Source organism: Bidens hawaiensis, unplaced genomic scaffold, assembly GCF_021521415.1.
Source record: "Bidens hawaiensis isolate Kalapana, Puna unplaced genomic scaffold, B.hawaiensis_p1.1 tig00000820_1, whole genome shotgun sequence".
Taxonomy (NCBI): domain Eukaryota; kingdom Viridiplantae; phylum Streptophyta; class Magnoliopsida; order Asterales; family Asteraceae; genus Bidens; species Bidens hawaiensis.
The window spans coordinates 1,030,801-1,050,493 of NW_027491048.1; the positions used below are offsets into that span (position 1 = coordinate 1,030,801).

At 33.3% G+C, this 19,693-nt stretch overlaps 1 protein-coding gene across 1 annotated transcript in view; it reads left to right on the forward strand.

Annotated features, from left to right (window-relative positions):
• Positions 1–19,693, forward strand: part of LOC143539619 (ubiquitin-ribosomal protein eL40 fusion protein) — a 183,801-nt gene that overhangs the window by 101,072 nt on the left and 63,036 nt on the right. The window lies entirely within an intron of this gene.

Below are 19,693 nucleotides of genomic sequence, written 5' to 3' on the forward strand. Positions count from 1 at the left end.
CTTACATCCGTTGGTATATATGTCCCCACCCAAACGTTCACGTCCCAACGCGTATACGTCGGTATCTATCAACGCACACATATCTCTTTGTTCGTACGCATCATGGCCTTACTTGTGTGTTATGAAGTCTCATTGGACTTTGAACATACACATGCTCACGCAGCTTGTCATGTAGGCACTTCTTTTTTATGTTGGTGTATGTGTAGGTTTCGTATGTACACAGGCGCGTTTGTTAGCATACAACACGCACATGCACCGACTATTAAACATTAACACACACCAACTTCACACACTTGTGAAATCAGTCTCACTGGTTCGAAATATCTCATACATATTGCTATTTAACATTTGCAGCTGCTGTGTGTTCACTAAACCTAAATATGGATGTATATGATGTCTTAGAAGTATCTACTTATGTGGGTCGGCGCCTTCACATTAACCCCAAACACATTAATCAAACGACACTCCTCAATGTAATACACATTCACCTTTGTTTTAACACACATCACATGATCAATATTTAACCATTCTATGTCTACCTACATCCAAATCTTTATCCCATGTGACCTATATCGCCACATGTTCTTGACACGCATCCTTCTAATGCCAAACACATACACAAAAACCGCTACGACTAGCATACAACATCACAACCCAATAACCTATTTCTGGCAACCACAAACCATACGCGCAAAATACTTAAACCACTAAACAACTACATTTAAAGTAACATACAAAATTTGCAAACTTAATAACTTCATTAGGAAACTTAAATCCGATTACATTAACCAAACACAAAAAACCCAGCCGTGTACAACGGCTGACACATCACATACGACTACACATCAGATCAGATCCGTCTACGTAGCCCACAAAACATAGTTTAACACTTTAACGAAAATTAACTAAGGTCAAAAATACAATAAAACATAAACACTTAAAACATAAAACCATTAAACTTAGGTAGTTGCCTTCAGCTTGTCATACTTTCATCGTTAAGCACCGCTTCATCGATAATCGGTTTATGCTTGTTTATGGCAGCTAGAAGGATCTTGGCTGTGTCTTCTTTACCCTTAAGCCGAGTAACACCTTCTTAGACCTCAACGAACCATCACCTAGTTCACATCTGCAGTTCACTCCACCCATGAACGTCTCCATATGCTTCATCACAAACAACCCGGACTCCTCGTAATCCCTTATCGTACACTTTAACTTCAACCATTTCGGTTCTACCCCTCCATTGCAGTTGCTTTTGGATGATCGGCAATTGTCAGATAGCTGACAAAAAACTCCTTCTACATCCAACCCCAATCATTTAACACATAAAACTTTACACCCAAACAAAAAACAAAAGTAAACAAAACTAGTACACAATTCAAAACAAAACTAACCAGTTTCATGACCATGCGCGTGCATAAACCAACATACTCTTCATCCGACTTCTTCTGGGCTTTCGATCGGCGTTTGTTTGCTGACTTGTCAACACTATCTAACACATCAATAGCCAAATTTTTCACATCAAAACACACCAGATAGTTGTGGCTACCCGACACAATAGGTATACCAAACATCTCATATGGTCTTAATTTAAGTTTCGTTGCTTCGTTTTTCACCGCGCGCCTAACTAACTCCTTGACCATCCCGAAACCCGCTGTGAACGTGAAATATTTAAATCCAAGTATGCTACCATCCTGTAAATAAAACACAACCAGTTATTGTTAATATGGTTATACTACTAATGACAACCACATATTATCTATAAATATAGCAGACACCTACACGTTACTTAACCTTCACCAACTCCAACAATTTACTAGACCACCTAACTACCTTCACAACATTTTTCACCAGCACCTATGTGTCTATAACTTCCATGCCCATCACAAATATGTCCTGATTCGCTTCCAATCTATCTACCACGTGTACTGTCCACTAACAAACATTGTTCACCAACCCACCAGAACATGCTACTATAAAATTCTTTCAGCCTTTATAATTAGATAACAATATAACGACTTACAAGCTCGACGGGACCAAGAAACAACCGATACGGTGATGAGTCGCTCCTATACGCCTCCGCCTCATTCATTACCATTGAGAAACAGGTGATTACGTTGCTATTAATCGTCATGTTGGGTTGCAGTGACTCAAAAGCACCTCTATACCCTTCCACACCTTCATCAGTAACAAAAACCGTTTCCCTGCACAACATCACACCTAGGTTACAACCATTAACGACGACATACTATCAAAATATTAAATGCACCAAACAAAACTTACATTTCAGGACCACCAGTCTTATGTATGTATCTCCACACCAGAGTTTCATATTTATCTTTGTTACTCTGAATGTCAACCGGCCTTTTCATATACGGTGATCTAACCAGGTAGCTCAGCCGTGTCTCCCTTTTCTCCCTTGCGATGCCTGTACCTTTTTGTGCAATCAATCTTGACAACGCACCCAAGGGTACGTGGTCCGTATCACTGTCCATCCCTTGTTTATCTTCATTTGCCGGTGTCCTCAATTCATCGTCCGCCATCATTTTATCAAGTGACATTGTTGTTGTGGCTGGTGTCTTTACCACATTTCCTTCATCAACTTGCGTCAGTCCCAAACTAAATGAAGGCTCATCGACATGCACAACATTTTCTGGCATCATATTCAACCTACGACTACCACTAACACCAACAGATCCACCTATGTCGCCACTCCCGCATCCACTCCCACCTGCACTGGCCTTGTCCGCACTATCGCAAATTTCTTTAACAACCTGTGGATCACTCCAAAACTGTGAGGCAATCGGATCGGCCGCACATACACTAACAACTTCACGTGAACAATTTTCTCCTCTTCCTTCTTACGTATTACCCAGCTTCTTCTCACGGTTATCGTCGTCTACCTTTCCAAGACTCCCCTTTTGATTACAAACATCCATGGGTTTACCAGTTTCTACCCGCACCTCCAACACATTGCCACCAAAGTCTTTATTTCCACACGTACCAACATCAGATTGCCACTCCCAGTGTGTTTGAACGGTTTCATTGTACTTGTCGACAAGTTCCTTTGCCTCATCATTTCCTGGATTCTCACCACACACGACTGTCGCTATTATCTCAAACTCTTCCTTGCATTGGTGAATCATGTCCAACACATACCCTATACGTTCCAACTTCTCCTACATAATTAACAACGGGGTTCCATAAATTCAGTCAAACATATATCAGTTACTATATTAATCCTTAACTATATACAATATGTCTACTTATATACCTGCAGATACGATGTTGCGTCTGACTTGCTGGCCTTGCTCTTATCTTTGACTTTACCAATCCTTTTGCAACCTTCTACAACAACCTCCGGGCTTTTACATCTACCAAACCCACCCCTTGCCATTTTGTTCTTTCTTTCCTTTAACTTCTCCAACGTCCAGCCACCAAACCCAAGATTAAATAGTGTGCGTGGTATTTTGTCGCTTGTTAACGTGTCAACATAATACAACTACAACAACACAACAAATAAATACTTTCAAAACACATAACTACATACGCTCCTCACATTTATAATATATAACATTCAAAAAAATTATTAGCATCGACCATCACAAAACTGGTTACGTGAACGTTAATCAACTATTTTTAACATCTAAAATCAACAAAACCGTTTACTACCTTCACCAGGCTGTTACGTAACCACAAACTAGTTTCAACCAACTTCACACACATTAGACACGATACAACAATGGAAATAACCATTACAAGTATGAGTTAACTTACACTAAGAATCGTCAAGGGCCCGAGATAGTAAGCCTTCCGCTCGTCACGCTTCCATCTGTCCGTACAATCTCTAGCACTCCGGTATATAACCTCACACCAATCAATGTTATTGAAATCACACTCATTGGTTAAGTAAGGTAGGAACGCCTTCAGACACTTACCGTTGCCGGAACACTCAACCATTGTTGCAATGAAGAGCATCACAAAATCCACCCTAAATGACCAGCCCACTTCATCATACTCCCCTAATCTACTGTCTATATCAGGGGGGGCTCAGATCGCTTTACCATAAGCAGCTTTCCATGTCTTACTTGCGGTGAGAACGGACTTGGCATCATCAGATTTTTTGATTACAACACCCAAGTTTGGTAATCCGGTCAACGCATGGATACCGGACTTTGTTATTTTTATTCCACCTTTGCTCAGTTTCACAGTCATTGTGGTGGTATCAAGATTGTCCACCACATAGTATCCCAAATTACCAGGTATTCCGTCCAACGTCATCCCAATAAACTTACCAAAACCCATTGCCTTCACACACTCTTTCTGTGCATTTGATAGTTTTTTCATCGCATTAAACAAAGAGTGCGGAGACGATCTTGTCCTAATACTAGGCACATCGTACTTCTCATACTTCACCTTTCCTTTCAACTTCTCTTATTTTAGTTCTACTAGTTCCTGATTGCCTACATTAGGTTGCTCGTCCACAAAGTCGTCATCAACATCCATTAATGCCTTGGTCACCCCATCACCACCAGGAGAACCACCTTCATCATAACCAACTTTGCCTATAATTATATAAATATAAGTTAACAACCACATAAATATCTCATAAACTAATACAAATAGTCGACATGCTTTTCATACGGAATACCCTTACCTCTCAGTTTCTTCTTAGCAGGTGAGCATTGTCCTTTCCGCACTTTTGTGGTTGCTGAAATGTTTTCGACATCACCTACACGCACAATTATTGCTTTAATATCAATCCATTATTTTTAAAATACACAACCAACACTGATTTATCACAAAACAACAAACCTTCAACCATACGTTGAATCTCCTCTTCCGCATCCACATCAACAGGGTTCCCCATATTATTGACAAACTTTGAAAAGCTTGTTTTGATCGCAATCCTTTCGCTTTTCCGCTCTACACAACAGAAACAAAACCTTTATTGAAAAAACCTCACCAACCACAGTAAAAATCTATTATGTCTATACAAAAAACTAAAAAACCACTTAACAAAAACTTACTTGTCGACATACTAAAACCTGGCTATTTCCGCTTACGACCTGCAACACAAAGCAAACTATCAGTTTCAAACTAATCCTTTGTGATAACCTACACATAAGTTGGATACACATACACAACACAACCACGTCATACACTGCCAGTACCTACACACAATACAACATATCACACAACAATCAAAGCCGGATAAACAGTATCGTCCAAACCCAACAACCATACTACTTTACGCATCTACACGGAACACTTATATCGACCAACTGATTATGAACATCAGGTTATCTCAGGTCAACCAAAATGTATCTACACAGTCTAAACCAAATATAGAAACTAACTGACGTGGTTGTACATACACAAACTTTCAAAATCAACCGACTACGCAAAACAACAAACATAACAACTCGGTGCACCCATCTACACATCACCTAATAACTCCTACACACAAACATTCAGATTAGCCATTCCAATTTATACCAACATGGTTCACCCACTAACTTGTATCTACACGGTATTACAACTTCTGATTGTATCTAGACGGTATTACAACTTTTGACTACCTTGACTGACCACCACTATATTGTAACTACACAATCCTTACAAAACAACCGACTACACAACATCGTTCACCCATCGCCACAACACCATATAACACATACACACAACACACTAGACATAAACACCTAACAACAGCTTCAATTGCTAACAACAACTAACTTCACCACTCGCTGTAAATGTAATTATCACCCTCTTATGTAGGTACAATAGTTGCCAAATTAGAGTTGACATATCACACAAATAACCAAACATATTTCAAACCCTAAAACTATCGACGTTAACACAGCATACATCATCCATCTTATTTTGTTAACGGCGCACATCATTATCATTCACATACGCTACATCTAACCACATAAAAACATACACTGCACAAATCCTACACCAACAATCGATGAACATACCTTCGACACTTTGTGTAGCTCAGGAACCGATAAACCACTAATGCGTCTTCAACAACAATGGGCAAACAATTGACTACCGGCGGATGCTTCTTATACTCAGACGATTGTAATCACAAGCTTTAATTGTGTCGATTGTGTATCTCGATTTGATACAAAAGAGGATTTTTGGGCTAGATCAGTGTTGTACTTGTTGTTATAAATAATTAGGATATATAAGATGATTATTTTCATCGGTTTTTGTGTCGTCATCGTCTAATGGAAGGGATTAGATTAGTTGAAATTAGATGGAATAGTTGGCGCCTCTATAATTGTGTATAACTCTGAGAGTGAAATAAAGGATTCTAAAACCAGTTCCTTTTTAACAGCTACACAGAAATTACTAGTTTTCCCTCTCCAGCCATTATAAACTACTAACAAGTCCTTTTTTATTTACTAAAATGCCATCTTGTTAAATCCACCATTGATCTTTTTCATCAATGGTTGTGATTAACTTCTCGCACTTCTCGCTGCAAGATTACTTCTCGCAAGAACCATCCCCTATATATATATATTATTTAAATTAAAAAACCAATTTTGTAGTAAAAAAAAAAATAAACGAGTCTTGGGTCTCATCAAACCATAAGTATATTATTAACTTTCATAAATATTATTTATAATTAAAAAAACCAATTTTATAGTAATAAAAATATACGGGTCTTGGGTCTCATCAAAATCATATAGCTTTTAAACCGAGTTATAACATTTAATTTATTTGTGAAACAATTTATCATCAAACCTAAGTATATCATTAACTTTCATACAATAAAGAAAATATAAATTCAAAAAAACAAATAAATATTAGAACAAACAATATAAAACAATCCCCGTAATACGGGAGATAAAAAATTAGTTAAGTATATATGATATCATAAAAACTGCCATTCAATTCACAAAAATAACGATATAAATCGAAATCTACTTCATAGGCATTTCATTTAAATATAGAAGTTAAACAAAAATATTCGTTAGATTATTCTCTTTTATGTTTCTTCTTTCTTGTACTTAAAAGGATATCCGTAGTGGGCGACAAACAAGCTCCAATTGGGGCGACTTTTTTTTAATACCCCCCTCCCTTACCCCTTCGCGCGACAAAGCCACAAAGGGGCAAAATATGTGTGTGTGGGGGTGGGGGTCTGGGGGGATGAATTCTTATCGCTTTCATCACCTTTTGTTTTTGTTGTTATTATAATTGTTTGTGTATGTGATATATATATATATATATATATATATATATATATATATATATATATATATATATATATATATACGTGGGAGGGATATTTTGAGAACTTGATGAGTTATAAAAACTTTAAAACTCAATTTTGGAGCACACATTTAATTAAATGATATGAAATATGTGGCTGAGATTAAATTGAATTAATAAAATGAATTAGGAGAGAGAATAAGTATTTTTTATGATTACACATGTTTAAATGTTAGTTACACATGTGTAATAAGTCGATTTGGTGTGAAAAAATACTGTAATTTTTTATACATTAATTACACTTACGTATTACACATGTGTTAAAAAAATTCAAAAAATAAAATTTGTTACGTTGAGTTCTTTCGAGTTCTTAAAACTCAAAGCGGTCTCAAAAGAAATCAATCATATATATATATATATATATATATATATATATATATATATATATAGCTACAACACCATTACACCACTAAAACAAAAACTCACTCTTTGCTGATTGGACATCACATGATGCAAGTCACCCCATTTTGTAGTCCCTCAACTACACATAGTCTAAAAAAGAGGAGTTAATTCAACGTATATCAGCAATGTATATTTGGTATGCTTAACAACACTTTTAAATTATATTAAATACTATTTTTAGTGCTCGTGTAACACACGAGATTATCCAAATTATAAAAATACAAGTAAAGAAAATAATTACATAACGTATATGAAAAAATGTATTACATCTATGTTTGTGTCTATGCTATGTGTATATAAATTGATTTTATTTATATCACAAAATAAATGTTTTTAAATAAACTTAATAAAAAATGCACATGCAAAAACGTACCCGGGAATGCTCCTTTTTGTAACACCGCGTCTTTTACCCTATGAAACATAAGCTTAATATACTAACTTAAATAAGTATAAGGACCAAAAATGAAAATTTCAAAATTTCACCCATCGCGACAGGGCAGACATAAGCCCATCGCGTAGCGCGATGGGCTTGCACGTTGACCTAGAAATGGGCGGCGTAGCGATACGCTACGACCCAAAATATAACGGTCATCGCGTATCGCGATGACCTTGCTGAGTCATTGGACACGTGTCCAACCATGTTTCAACACGTGGCACGATATGACAGGCCACGTGTCACGAGCCGGTAAGGCGGCGTAAAATTGCGGCGCCGCGATACGCAACGAGCCACAAGGAACCCAACGCGTATCGCGATGGGCCCATAAATTCTCCTATAAAAGGGGTGAAAGGGTTTGAAGCCAAATTTATCCCATCACACCTTCATTTTCACATAGTTAGCATAGAAAGGCGTGCCCAATAGCTGTGACGAGCCGACGTGACATTTTCTCGTAATTCGTGCAAGGAACGAGGTTATAATCGAGCTAGCAATTATACAATTGAGTAGATCAAGATCCTGCCTTTTTCTTGTTATCAATCTAAGTATTCAATCTAAGGTAAGAGTTATGTTTAAGTTATTTGAATTATAGCTTAGACAATTAATCGAGGCTATGGCCTTTAACCTTGATCGTGTTTTACAAACATTCACATTCATAAACGAGTTTTCATAAATGTTACTTCATAGCAAAGTGATGTTAACCAAATGGATATTTTGACGGGCATGTAGTAACTGTAAGGGTAATACCACTAGTAGTAAGTTTATTGCCTAAGTAAAAGTAATTCGTAAAAATCCCAATCAACCTAGGGACCCGTTTACTTACCTGGAGAAACTTACCAACGTGTTATAACCTATTAATCCAAAGCATGCTACATCAAACGTCACATAAAAACTAAGTGTTTTCATTCACAATCAAAGATAAACGATTTCAAGGTTAAGCTTAGCAATCATAGCTTAATCAAAACATCATTCAAGTATTTATACAAACCTATTATGTATAGGTTAAATATCATTAACAATCAATCAATCAGTCAAGGTTTCCAACACCGACGGTACAGGTGAATGCGTTAACCTTTTTAATCAGTCAAAACATATTTATACTCGATAAGATGAACGGGTGTTTGTCTTAACGAGTCAGTCAATGTTTACATGAGATTATGTGATCTCTAAAACATTATAATACAAAGTATAGAATAAAATCAACTCAGACCGAATACACATGTGTTTGGATCCAAACATAACCGTTCAGCCTAATCATTCAAAGGCTACGTGGTCGCGGGCTAATGGTCATAACTAGTTTCCCATTAAGGGCTACGTGGCTCGGGAATAATTGTGTGTGTAGGGCAGTGGTACATAGACCGGAAGTAGAAATGCTTCCGCTGAGCTTGTAGAGAAAACTATATTTGTATTGTAATGACATTCAAATGTTTTATAGAGTCATACGTGTTCACCAGCATATAGCTGTCGTATTTTTCCAACCCATTGCATGTAATTAAGCATAAGTAGCATTAGCAAGGATTGGAGTCTTAATGAAGATAGAAGCGCATACAAGATGGCTCCATTTTTGATACACTAAAATCCTTGTAATATGAAACATATCTTTTATAAACTAATACTCGGGTATTTAATTCCCAAGTAAATTTTCAATGTAAATTAATATTATATTCAAACCTAAAGTATTCCGCTAAAATTAACAAAACAGGTACCAACTTGTGGTCAAACGCCTAGGCCCTAAGTCGGGGTGTGACACTTTTATTGAAACTTTCATTGTTAGTATCATATATGTAAAATTGAAAGAATTCAAGAAGAAGACTTTTCATACAATAGTAGTTCTGACCACTCAACCTAAATACATAAGGAACATTGAATTTATTGATATATTTATGAATTTACAACCCATAGAAGGAAATGAGAATAATAAATTATAACGACGGATATTTTTCAAGAACTATGTTTTTCTGAGATAAACTATGAAAAAGATTTTGATAAGTTTGACAACATAAAAAATAACATGTTAACCCGTTTAATTTTGTAAATATTTTGCTTCATTTGAGCACAGTTTTGCATGACATGCTTCTCATACGACGTTCTGATTTCATCATTGAATGAAAAGTTAATGTAGACATAAATGTTTCAACTTGATACAAGTTAGAAGCATTGATAGGCCTGGTTGGTATGTCGTAAGTGTTCACAATCTATTCTTAAAGTTTAATAGTTTAGGGAAAAGTAGTCAATTTACCAAATCCTGAACCTTTTGATTTTTTTCCAAAAATGTTCTTGAAAATAAATTTGAAACCCAAATCATACTTAAAATTCTAACTTTCATTCGTCTGACATTTCAAGTCAACACTTTGAACCCGTAACAAATTTGATGATTAGCTATATGCATTCTCAAACTTTTAAAAATACTAAAATTTCTCATTTTCGACCCATAACAAATTTTGACCAAATGTAGTTAACTTGTATCAAACATCTATTTACCAATTTTTTTATTGTAAAAACCAAATTTAAGTTTCACAAAACCCGAAACAATCATTGATAAAAAATACCAATAAATTAAATATAATAAACTTTTGTTATATATGAAAGTGATTGGTATATATTTACTAAATTAACCTAAAAAATATATAGTTTACTAAACTAACCGAAAAAATAAATTGATAGATTTAAAGCATGTATTTAAAATTTATAATATATGACAATTTACAACAACAACAACAACAACAACAATAATAATAATAGATAAATGGATTGATTAAAAAAATGAATTAACTTTTAAGCACAGATTATGATTTAATAATTAAAAAAATATTTTGTAAATGAAAGCATGTTCGAGTTTTTTTTTTCTTTATAATCTTAAACAATATACATAGTAAAATATATAATGATAACATTTGAAATTAAATATTCTTTTTAATCTTTAACAAACATGATTTGTTATAATTTTAAGATTTCACAAATTATTTTGGAATATATAGTAATATAATTTGTTAAAATTTATATTTATAAAAATGTATAAATATATATAATATAAATTAAATGTAAAAGATAAGTGAATATAAACATGTATTAGGGTCAATTAAAAATTTAGTTTTGGAAGGAAAAAAGTTGTAAGATTTAATCATACACTGACATGTGTCACAATTATTTTAATTTAGTAGAATAGTTAGATGTCACCAACGTAAATATAATAACACATGGTGAAATGTCATATACCAGTGTGCTGATATATCCAATACATTTAGTAGTGTACAATTGTACAACTTACCTCTCAAATAGACAAATATAATATTTCTTTTTGTGACGATGGGAGTTGATTAAGAATCGATTAAAAAAGGGAATCTCACCGAAAGCGGTGACGCGGTTTGAACCAAGGGGACCAAGGGGTAGAAGCTTTATTGGCAAGAGTATATATATATATTTATTTTGTAAAGGAAAATAGACATAAACTTGATGGAACAAATATATCGTTTGATGAGTGAAATATAAGAAGTTATTGGTCTCTAAGGCTTTGCGTAGTGGAGGGGCTACAAATTGAGCGAATTGCGACACGAGATGCCCAGTCAGCAAATGATAGGAATTTGTTTTTACGGTTTAATGGTGTTGTAGGCTAATATATATATACATATACATATATATATAGAAACATGATCAAATACATTTTATTCTTAACATGAAAACGGTGAGAACCAATTTGTTGTTATGATTATGTTTATTTTTATAGGTGTTTGCTACTATTTTTTGTTCGTATTTGCTAATTTTCGATTATGAGACGTTATAAGTATTTGCTTATTTATATTTTGCTGTTATTATTATATGTTTTCTTTTGCTGTTATAAGTATTTTTTGGTATATGCTGTTATTATTTTGTTCTTGATTTTGATTCTTTTGTTGTAATTTTTAGGTTCTTTTCTTTGTTATTATAAGTCATTGTTTATGTAGATTGGTATTGTAGTTGATATTGTTTCTTATGTTCACATTTTTAAATAAATTGGCATTATTTCCTACGTACTCATGTTAAGATCAAAATGTACATGAACCTTCCCATATATATATATATATATATATATATATATATATATATACACTACACACAAACATATATAATAATAATATTTAATATATACACACACACTAAACACACGCACATTTCGCCTGACAAATAATTACTCCCCTCCCCCCTTTTGCCCCACATTTCTCCCGGGGGGGGGGGGGGGGGTTGGAGCCCCTATCACCTAAAAATCGCCCCAATATATCACCCACTACGGGTAGTCTAAGGTGATTAACACGAGACGCCCAGTCAGCAAATGTATGTTTCGTTCACTTTTCAATATGTGAAAGATGTACTACAGTGTAATGTTGAGACAATCTGTCATTGTCTCATTTAATGTATGAAAACGTATCATCTCACCGTGATCACGACTATGCAGACCGAGGGGATGCCAACTTTTTCTGTACAGAATTGGAATCTATGGCAAGCTCTCATTTGTTAGTCATACATATTGTAATTAGTTCAATTATGTTCATTAGGTTGATGTTTGTATATTATGTTACATTATAAGTTCAAATCATACAAGCGAGTGTCTATTATTAAGTTGTAGTATGTTACAATCCACTTAGACGTGCACCTAACCTTCACTTTACATGCCAAACCACAATATTTATTCTAAATTAAATAAATTGCAATTATTAACCAAACGTCCATACTATCATTCTTTATCATCGTTGTCGTAAAACCCCGCACCACTACAACCAAGCATCACACCGTCCCTCCCTCCTGCTTTTCAACAAAATATCGCTATGCTAATGTTGTTTGATGGGCTTACAAGTTACAAACACACAAACTATCTGCTATAAATTATAAACTTTATGTATGCTTGAAATTGTAACTAATATGTATTTTCGGTGGAATAAAGTATAAAATATACGAATATATATATATATATATATTTATTCAAGTTAAGTAACTAGTAGGGAAAAAAAAAGGAGTACAAAGTTAAGGAAGTACGAAACGAGTGAATCAAACTGTTGGACCATTGGACCATATGTAGAATAAGGATAAAATATAATAAAATTCTTGTCTTCATATTTTTATTAGCATAGGACAAAATATTATTTCTCAAGTGAATATATCAAATATCTCGTTATAATTTATGAACCAAAAGAAAGTCTTATATACTCAACGACATGAGTAAGTTGATACTAGTATACACCATGACGAGTTACCTTGAATGGTTAGGGGTTTTTTCATAAGGTTTCCTCCTGACATGGCATGTTTTAGGTTTAATTCTCACAAGTATATGCCACTTAGTGCGAAGAGCACTACTGTAAAAGACTAAAAAGTATTCGGGCTTGAGTAATAAACGATTTATATAGGAACTTGTATTCAGGGACCCGCAAGCAAACTAACGTTAGTAAAAAAGGAGTTGATACTTGATACTAGGGGGTGTTTGGCCTAGCTTTTTTAGTTTTTTTTATATATAAAATAAGCTTAATTAGTGTTTGATTTAGCTTTTTAAGTTTATGTTTATGAGCTTATATAAGCTAATTTGAACAAGCTTATTTGAAGATGATTTTTTAGATTATTTGTATTACTCATTTGCCCGCAAATGGTGATGGATTAGTAATTATTGAAGCAACTTTTACTCTAACAAATTAAAGAATGGTGGATTTAACAACTTATTAAAACACATAATTAACTTGTAAAATATAATCTAATCCAAACACTTAAAAGTAGCTTATCAAATAATAATAAATAAGCTATAAATTACTTTAAAAAATAAGGATAAAAAAAAAAGTTGGGCCAAACACCACATAGTAGTATCCTCTTTAACCAATAGGAGCAAGCAACAGAGTTTGAAGACCACTCAACTTAATATTAGCTATGTTGACAAACATCAAAGACGGTTTGCCCGAATTACAAACCTAAAGGCATGTTTGGTTTATAGATTTGGATTTGACTGAGATCAGAATTGGGATTAATTCTATAAAAAGGGGAATGTGTGATTGGGTCAAGAAAAAAATTGGAAGTGAAATGTTTTCTGACTCTGGAAAATTCACATTCCTTACTTGAAATTCTATATATTACAAAATAATAATAATAATAATATAAATAAATAAAATAAAAAAGAAAAAGAAAAAAGGTACATTACCATTCATGATCAGAACACCCTCAAACAAGTTTACTTTTATAAAACTAAAAACATATATATATCAATAAAATTAAAAAGAAATGTAACGGTCTTATTAGCCTGCGTGCTACCAACATTTGCTTTAATTATACAGTAGAAACTCTATAAAATAATACACTTGGTGCCACCAAAATTTATTAATTAAAAAAGTTATTAATTAATCGATAAATTAAAAATTATTAATTTATATATTAATTAATATTTTATTAATTTATAGTAGAATACTTAGTTTACAAACACCTTTCAAGCTTCCACTTAATTATTGTATACAATACATGTATATCAAATGAACGGCCCAATTTGAAAAAAACCTTCAATCTCTCACCTTGTGAACAATTTCTTGTTGAGCTATGAGAAAAAAAACACACCAGAAATTCTTATCATGCTAAGGAAAATTAGAGACGAGATTCAAGGGGAAATTGATTTCAACAAAAGACAATTTAGTCATTTTTCAAGAAACCTTTATAAATGCTATATATAAGGAATTATTAATTTATATTTTATATGGAGTCTAAAGAAATTATCAAAAATGTATTATCTTATAATTTTAGCGAATTATTAATTTAGCACCCTTTCCCCGAGTCAGGGCCGGCAAAAAATATTATCTTAGAGAGTTTATTAAATAATCGAGTATTAATTTATCGAGTTTCTACTGTATTAACCCATTAAAATCATTTGGTTTATTGAACTCGTCATAGATTATAATAACCTCAACTGATCACCATCAAAAACAAATTAACTCAAAACCCGTCGTAACATATTAAGAAGACATTTGAACCTGTAAATCACTTGACTTAGGGTTTTCACCTGTAGATGAATTAGGGACGAAGAGGAAGGCTTCAGGACTGTAGGGTTTTTCTTGATTTTGAAGGTAATTTTGTCTTCTAGGTTTTTTAATTTTTCAAATTAATTAAAGTATTTTCTAACAAAACACATTATATTATTCTAAGGATTCCATTCAAAATCCAATTTTAATTTAAATTCAACCTTTTATTAAAACAATTAACGAAGATCCTTGATAGCAAATGTTTAGTTGCGTGTGTGGTAATGAATGGAATAATTAATAAGGCCTTTACCATTACCAATGTACCATGATATGCTTCAAAGTTGCCTAGGCTTGTCAAATCTAGTGCCAAGTAGATGTCGTCTCTTGTGTCTAGATACCATGTGGAGCCTCATGAATACCTGGTTGTGAACGATAATATGTGTGGTTGGCACTTAGTTGCAAATAGTGGTTGTGTTTTCACGTTTACCATCATCAATAATATCACTCTATTCAACTTAATTTACGGGAAAAAAAACCCATTTGTATTTACATATTAAATTTTAAATGATTGTCAAATTTATATTCATTAAAACTGAAAAGCAGAAGATGTTGATCGATCTAAAAAAACTATTTGTATTTACATATTAAATTTTAAATGATTGTCAAATTTATATTCATTAAACTGAAAAGCAGAAGATGTTGATCGATCTAAAAAAACTATTTGTATTTACATATTAAATTTTAAATGATTGTCAAATTTATATTCATTAAAACTGAAAAGCAGAAGATGTTGATCGATCTAAAAAAAGTATTTGTATTTACATATTAAATTTTAAATGATTGTCAAATTTATATTCATTAAAACTGAAAAGCAGAAGATGTTGATCGATCTAAAAGAACTATTTGTATTTACATATTAAATGTTAAATGATTGTCAAATTTATATTCATTAAACCCGAGCACCCTATTTTTCTATTTTGCCAATGAGTTGGTGGTGGAGTAATAAAAAAGATATTGGTGTTCCACGTGACCCTAACGATTTCAGTGGCACCGGGTGTTGATGAGAAACTAGGCGAGTATGTAACGTTCACTAGTTGAATCTTTGAACTGAATGAGTTTTATTTCACCGCACGGTCGTGCCTTCGGGCAAGTGTTTACGCCGGTGTGGGTTTTCACCGGATCAAAAGGCGAGTGTATCCCGATGTAATGAATTTAACCAGTAACCCGTTTAAAGGATTCGTTGGCTATTAAAAAATCTAAAAAATAGAAAAAAGGTCAGTAGTAAATTGGACCACACGTGGTGTTATGAACTTGACTATGATATGACAATCCACGATACATGGTGGTGTTTGGGTGGCAATTCTTGCTACAGTTCTATAAGGCCCGGTTTATGATAGGTGAGTTGGGCATTATTTCTCATTTTCCCTTATATCCCTTTCTTGTGTATGTTATCACATTTTTACTTTTATATATAAAGTCCATTTATTATAAAAATTATATTTATATATAAACTTTTTACACGGAGTTCTTAGTTCTATTAAAAATAAATTTAAACGTAAATGAACTTTTTACTGTTTTAAATTAATATATTTACTTTTGTTAAGTTTTACTAAGCTTGTATGTTTATAAATCAAGAAGTTTATATATAAATATAATTTTCATAATAAATGGATTTGGTTATAAAATAAAAATGTGAAAAGAGATACAAGAAAGGGACATAAGAGAAAATAGAAATCAATGCCCAACTCACCTCTTACAAACCGGCCTTTATAGAACTGTAGCAAGAATTGCCACTCAAAAACCAACAACATATCGATTCACAATGCGGTCCTAGGCCTTTTGGCCATGACATGCATGACCATGTATTATCATGGTCATAACACCACGTGTGATCCAAATCACATTTTTATTTTATAAACAAATCATTTATTATGAAAATTATATCTATATATAAACTTGTAAAATGTTTGTAAATTTATAAACATACAAGCTTAGTAAAACTTAACAGAAGTAAATATATTAATCTAAAACAGTAAAAAGTTCATTTACGTTTAAATTTATTTTTAATAAAACTATAAACTCCGTGTTAAATTGCATACGATCTATCAACCTATTTGACTCATTTAGATAAATATGTAAAGTGGGTCTTGTTTTGTTAACACTATTTTAAATGTTAGTTTATACACAAATGCATATATGGGCCATGTTCGGATTGAACAATTCAACCCGCCAACAAGTGGCAACCCCATGATTTTTCTATGGTGGTCGCTTTATTAGATACCAACTAGTAAAAATTAGGAGTTACAATGAGGTTTTGAAGTAATCATGATCATGAAAAGTTAAGGAATATTCAATAATGACTCACAAAGCATGAGTTTAGGTTTAGAATGGCTTACCCATGTACTTCTTTGTTTGAAGATAGATAAATAACCTTCACCCCTTGACTTAGGACTTAAGTTGAACATCAGTTTGTGATTTATTTTCTCAGTCACTAAGTTTCTCCATTTTCTCTATGTACACACTTTGCACGCATACACCATCTTGAAACTCACAAAAACAGGGTAGATTGGTATCACTCTTTGATTTCTTATCTCAAGAATGTAAAGTTTCCTATATTTGCCCTCGTAGATGTATAAAAAGGAGTTTTTTTTATAAGATACCAGAGTTAGGATGTTAATGACAATCCACGCTAATATACGAAAGATGATGATCAAACATTGATGGTAACCCTATGTCTTTTAAGGGGCGTCTTGAAAACTTAACGGATATATATGCATGACGAGAGATGTATTACCTAACTAATTTTCCTGTAAAAACAAGAGGGGTAACAATATTTCGTTAAAAGGGATGAATCGTGAATGCAATATTGGTGTGTAGTTTATTTTTATGAAAGAGGTAATTTAGTTGTTATCATGCTCTAGGTGGAGTAAACTTAAGCTAGGACTTTAGATCCCCACTTGAATATGCCTCCAATTTAAACAAAAAATATACTAAATAATAAAAATAATTATTAAGTTATTTGTGTTGTAACAATAAAATTCAAGAAAGACCCCGAATTTTGTTTCGTTTTAGACCTACGAAAGAGTAGGAACGACCCTACTTGTTATGTGTACACGTGTAAAATTGGTTTATAGAAGTTAATCTGTAAATTTATATATACTCAACACTTACACTTTTCTTGTGTTTTGCTTGATGTTCTTCCTAAAACTAGAGATGTCTTTTTGGACTATCAAATGGAAGATTTATGCAACTCAAGGCATCACTGGATTGAAATACTACTTTAGAAAGTGTCATCATAAACATGACACAAGTTTGTCTTTTTTTTTTTTTTTTTATCAAAGTTACTATAGATTCTCAAAATTTAATTAGAGAATGTGTTAATAACATGGCAATTGGAAAATTACAACTTCATTACCTTCCAAATCTCTCTTTCTTCACCTTTCCAGAAAAAGAAAATGATATGAAGAAAACACATGAAAACTTGAACGAATCGAATAAAACATCCAAGTAAAAGGTAACTCAAAAGGAAAATGCATGTCCACATATATATCCTGGATTTATATACGAACAAGGTCTCCTACGTTCACTGGAAACGTAAATTTCCTCGATCCATTATACATAAGTTCAGCAAGTATATGAGACACCGTTTCAGTCGGATGATAGAGATCCCAGAAAAGATGATCGCTTCTATTGGAGCAATATGTGGAATTTGGGAGGCAAGGCCCTTCTGCATTTAACTTGCCTATTCCACAACAAGCTTCTTTTGTCTCATAAATTCCTGAAACAAAAACAATATTAATACTTGATCGAATAAGGTCATTAGATAGTAGCAATTAAGTACCATAAGTTTGAGGATATTTAATGAGGTTATTTGTGGCAAGGTATGTGTCAAAGTATGAATAGTTGATATCCGGTGATTGCATCTTCAACTTCTTTAGCAAAATCTTTAGACTTATGTTATACTTTTTCGACCAATAGTTTTCTGCCGCGTTGCATCCATAAGTTGTGTTGATCATCAGCAGCCTTTGTGCCGGACAACAACCAATCATTCCAACTCCATTTACCACAAATTTACGCGCTCCCAACCAATACAACCTCTGCAATAACATCAAGTTGACGGTTTAAAAATCATATTTCAACCATTGTATGTATTTGTTTCCCTACCTATATCTACCTCAACAAACATGAGTTAAATTTTAAATGGTTAATGGTAGGGGTGTACCTTCATAAGTTGTCTCAGGCTGGAGACTACAAGATCAACATATTGTTGCGGGGCGTATTGCTTTGAAACTTGGGAATCTCTGAAGTAAAATAAGAGATCATTGCTTCCGATCACAATCACAAATAGCGATTTAGCCAAGTGGATTTTGGCACGAGTTGAACCCATTTCTTGAACCAACTGATTATGCACTAAAGAGTAGTACTCTACTTGTTGTGTCAAAGGAATTGGTCCCTGGATTCATAACACGGGTTTAGATCTAAAGCATATATAAAAGCACAAACATTAACTAGAACGAAGATTCTAAACGTGGCACATTCGATCAAAGTTCATTTATGTTTAAAACCAATTTAAAAAACGTTTCTAACTGTATTAATCTTACATGCATTAAAAGATATT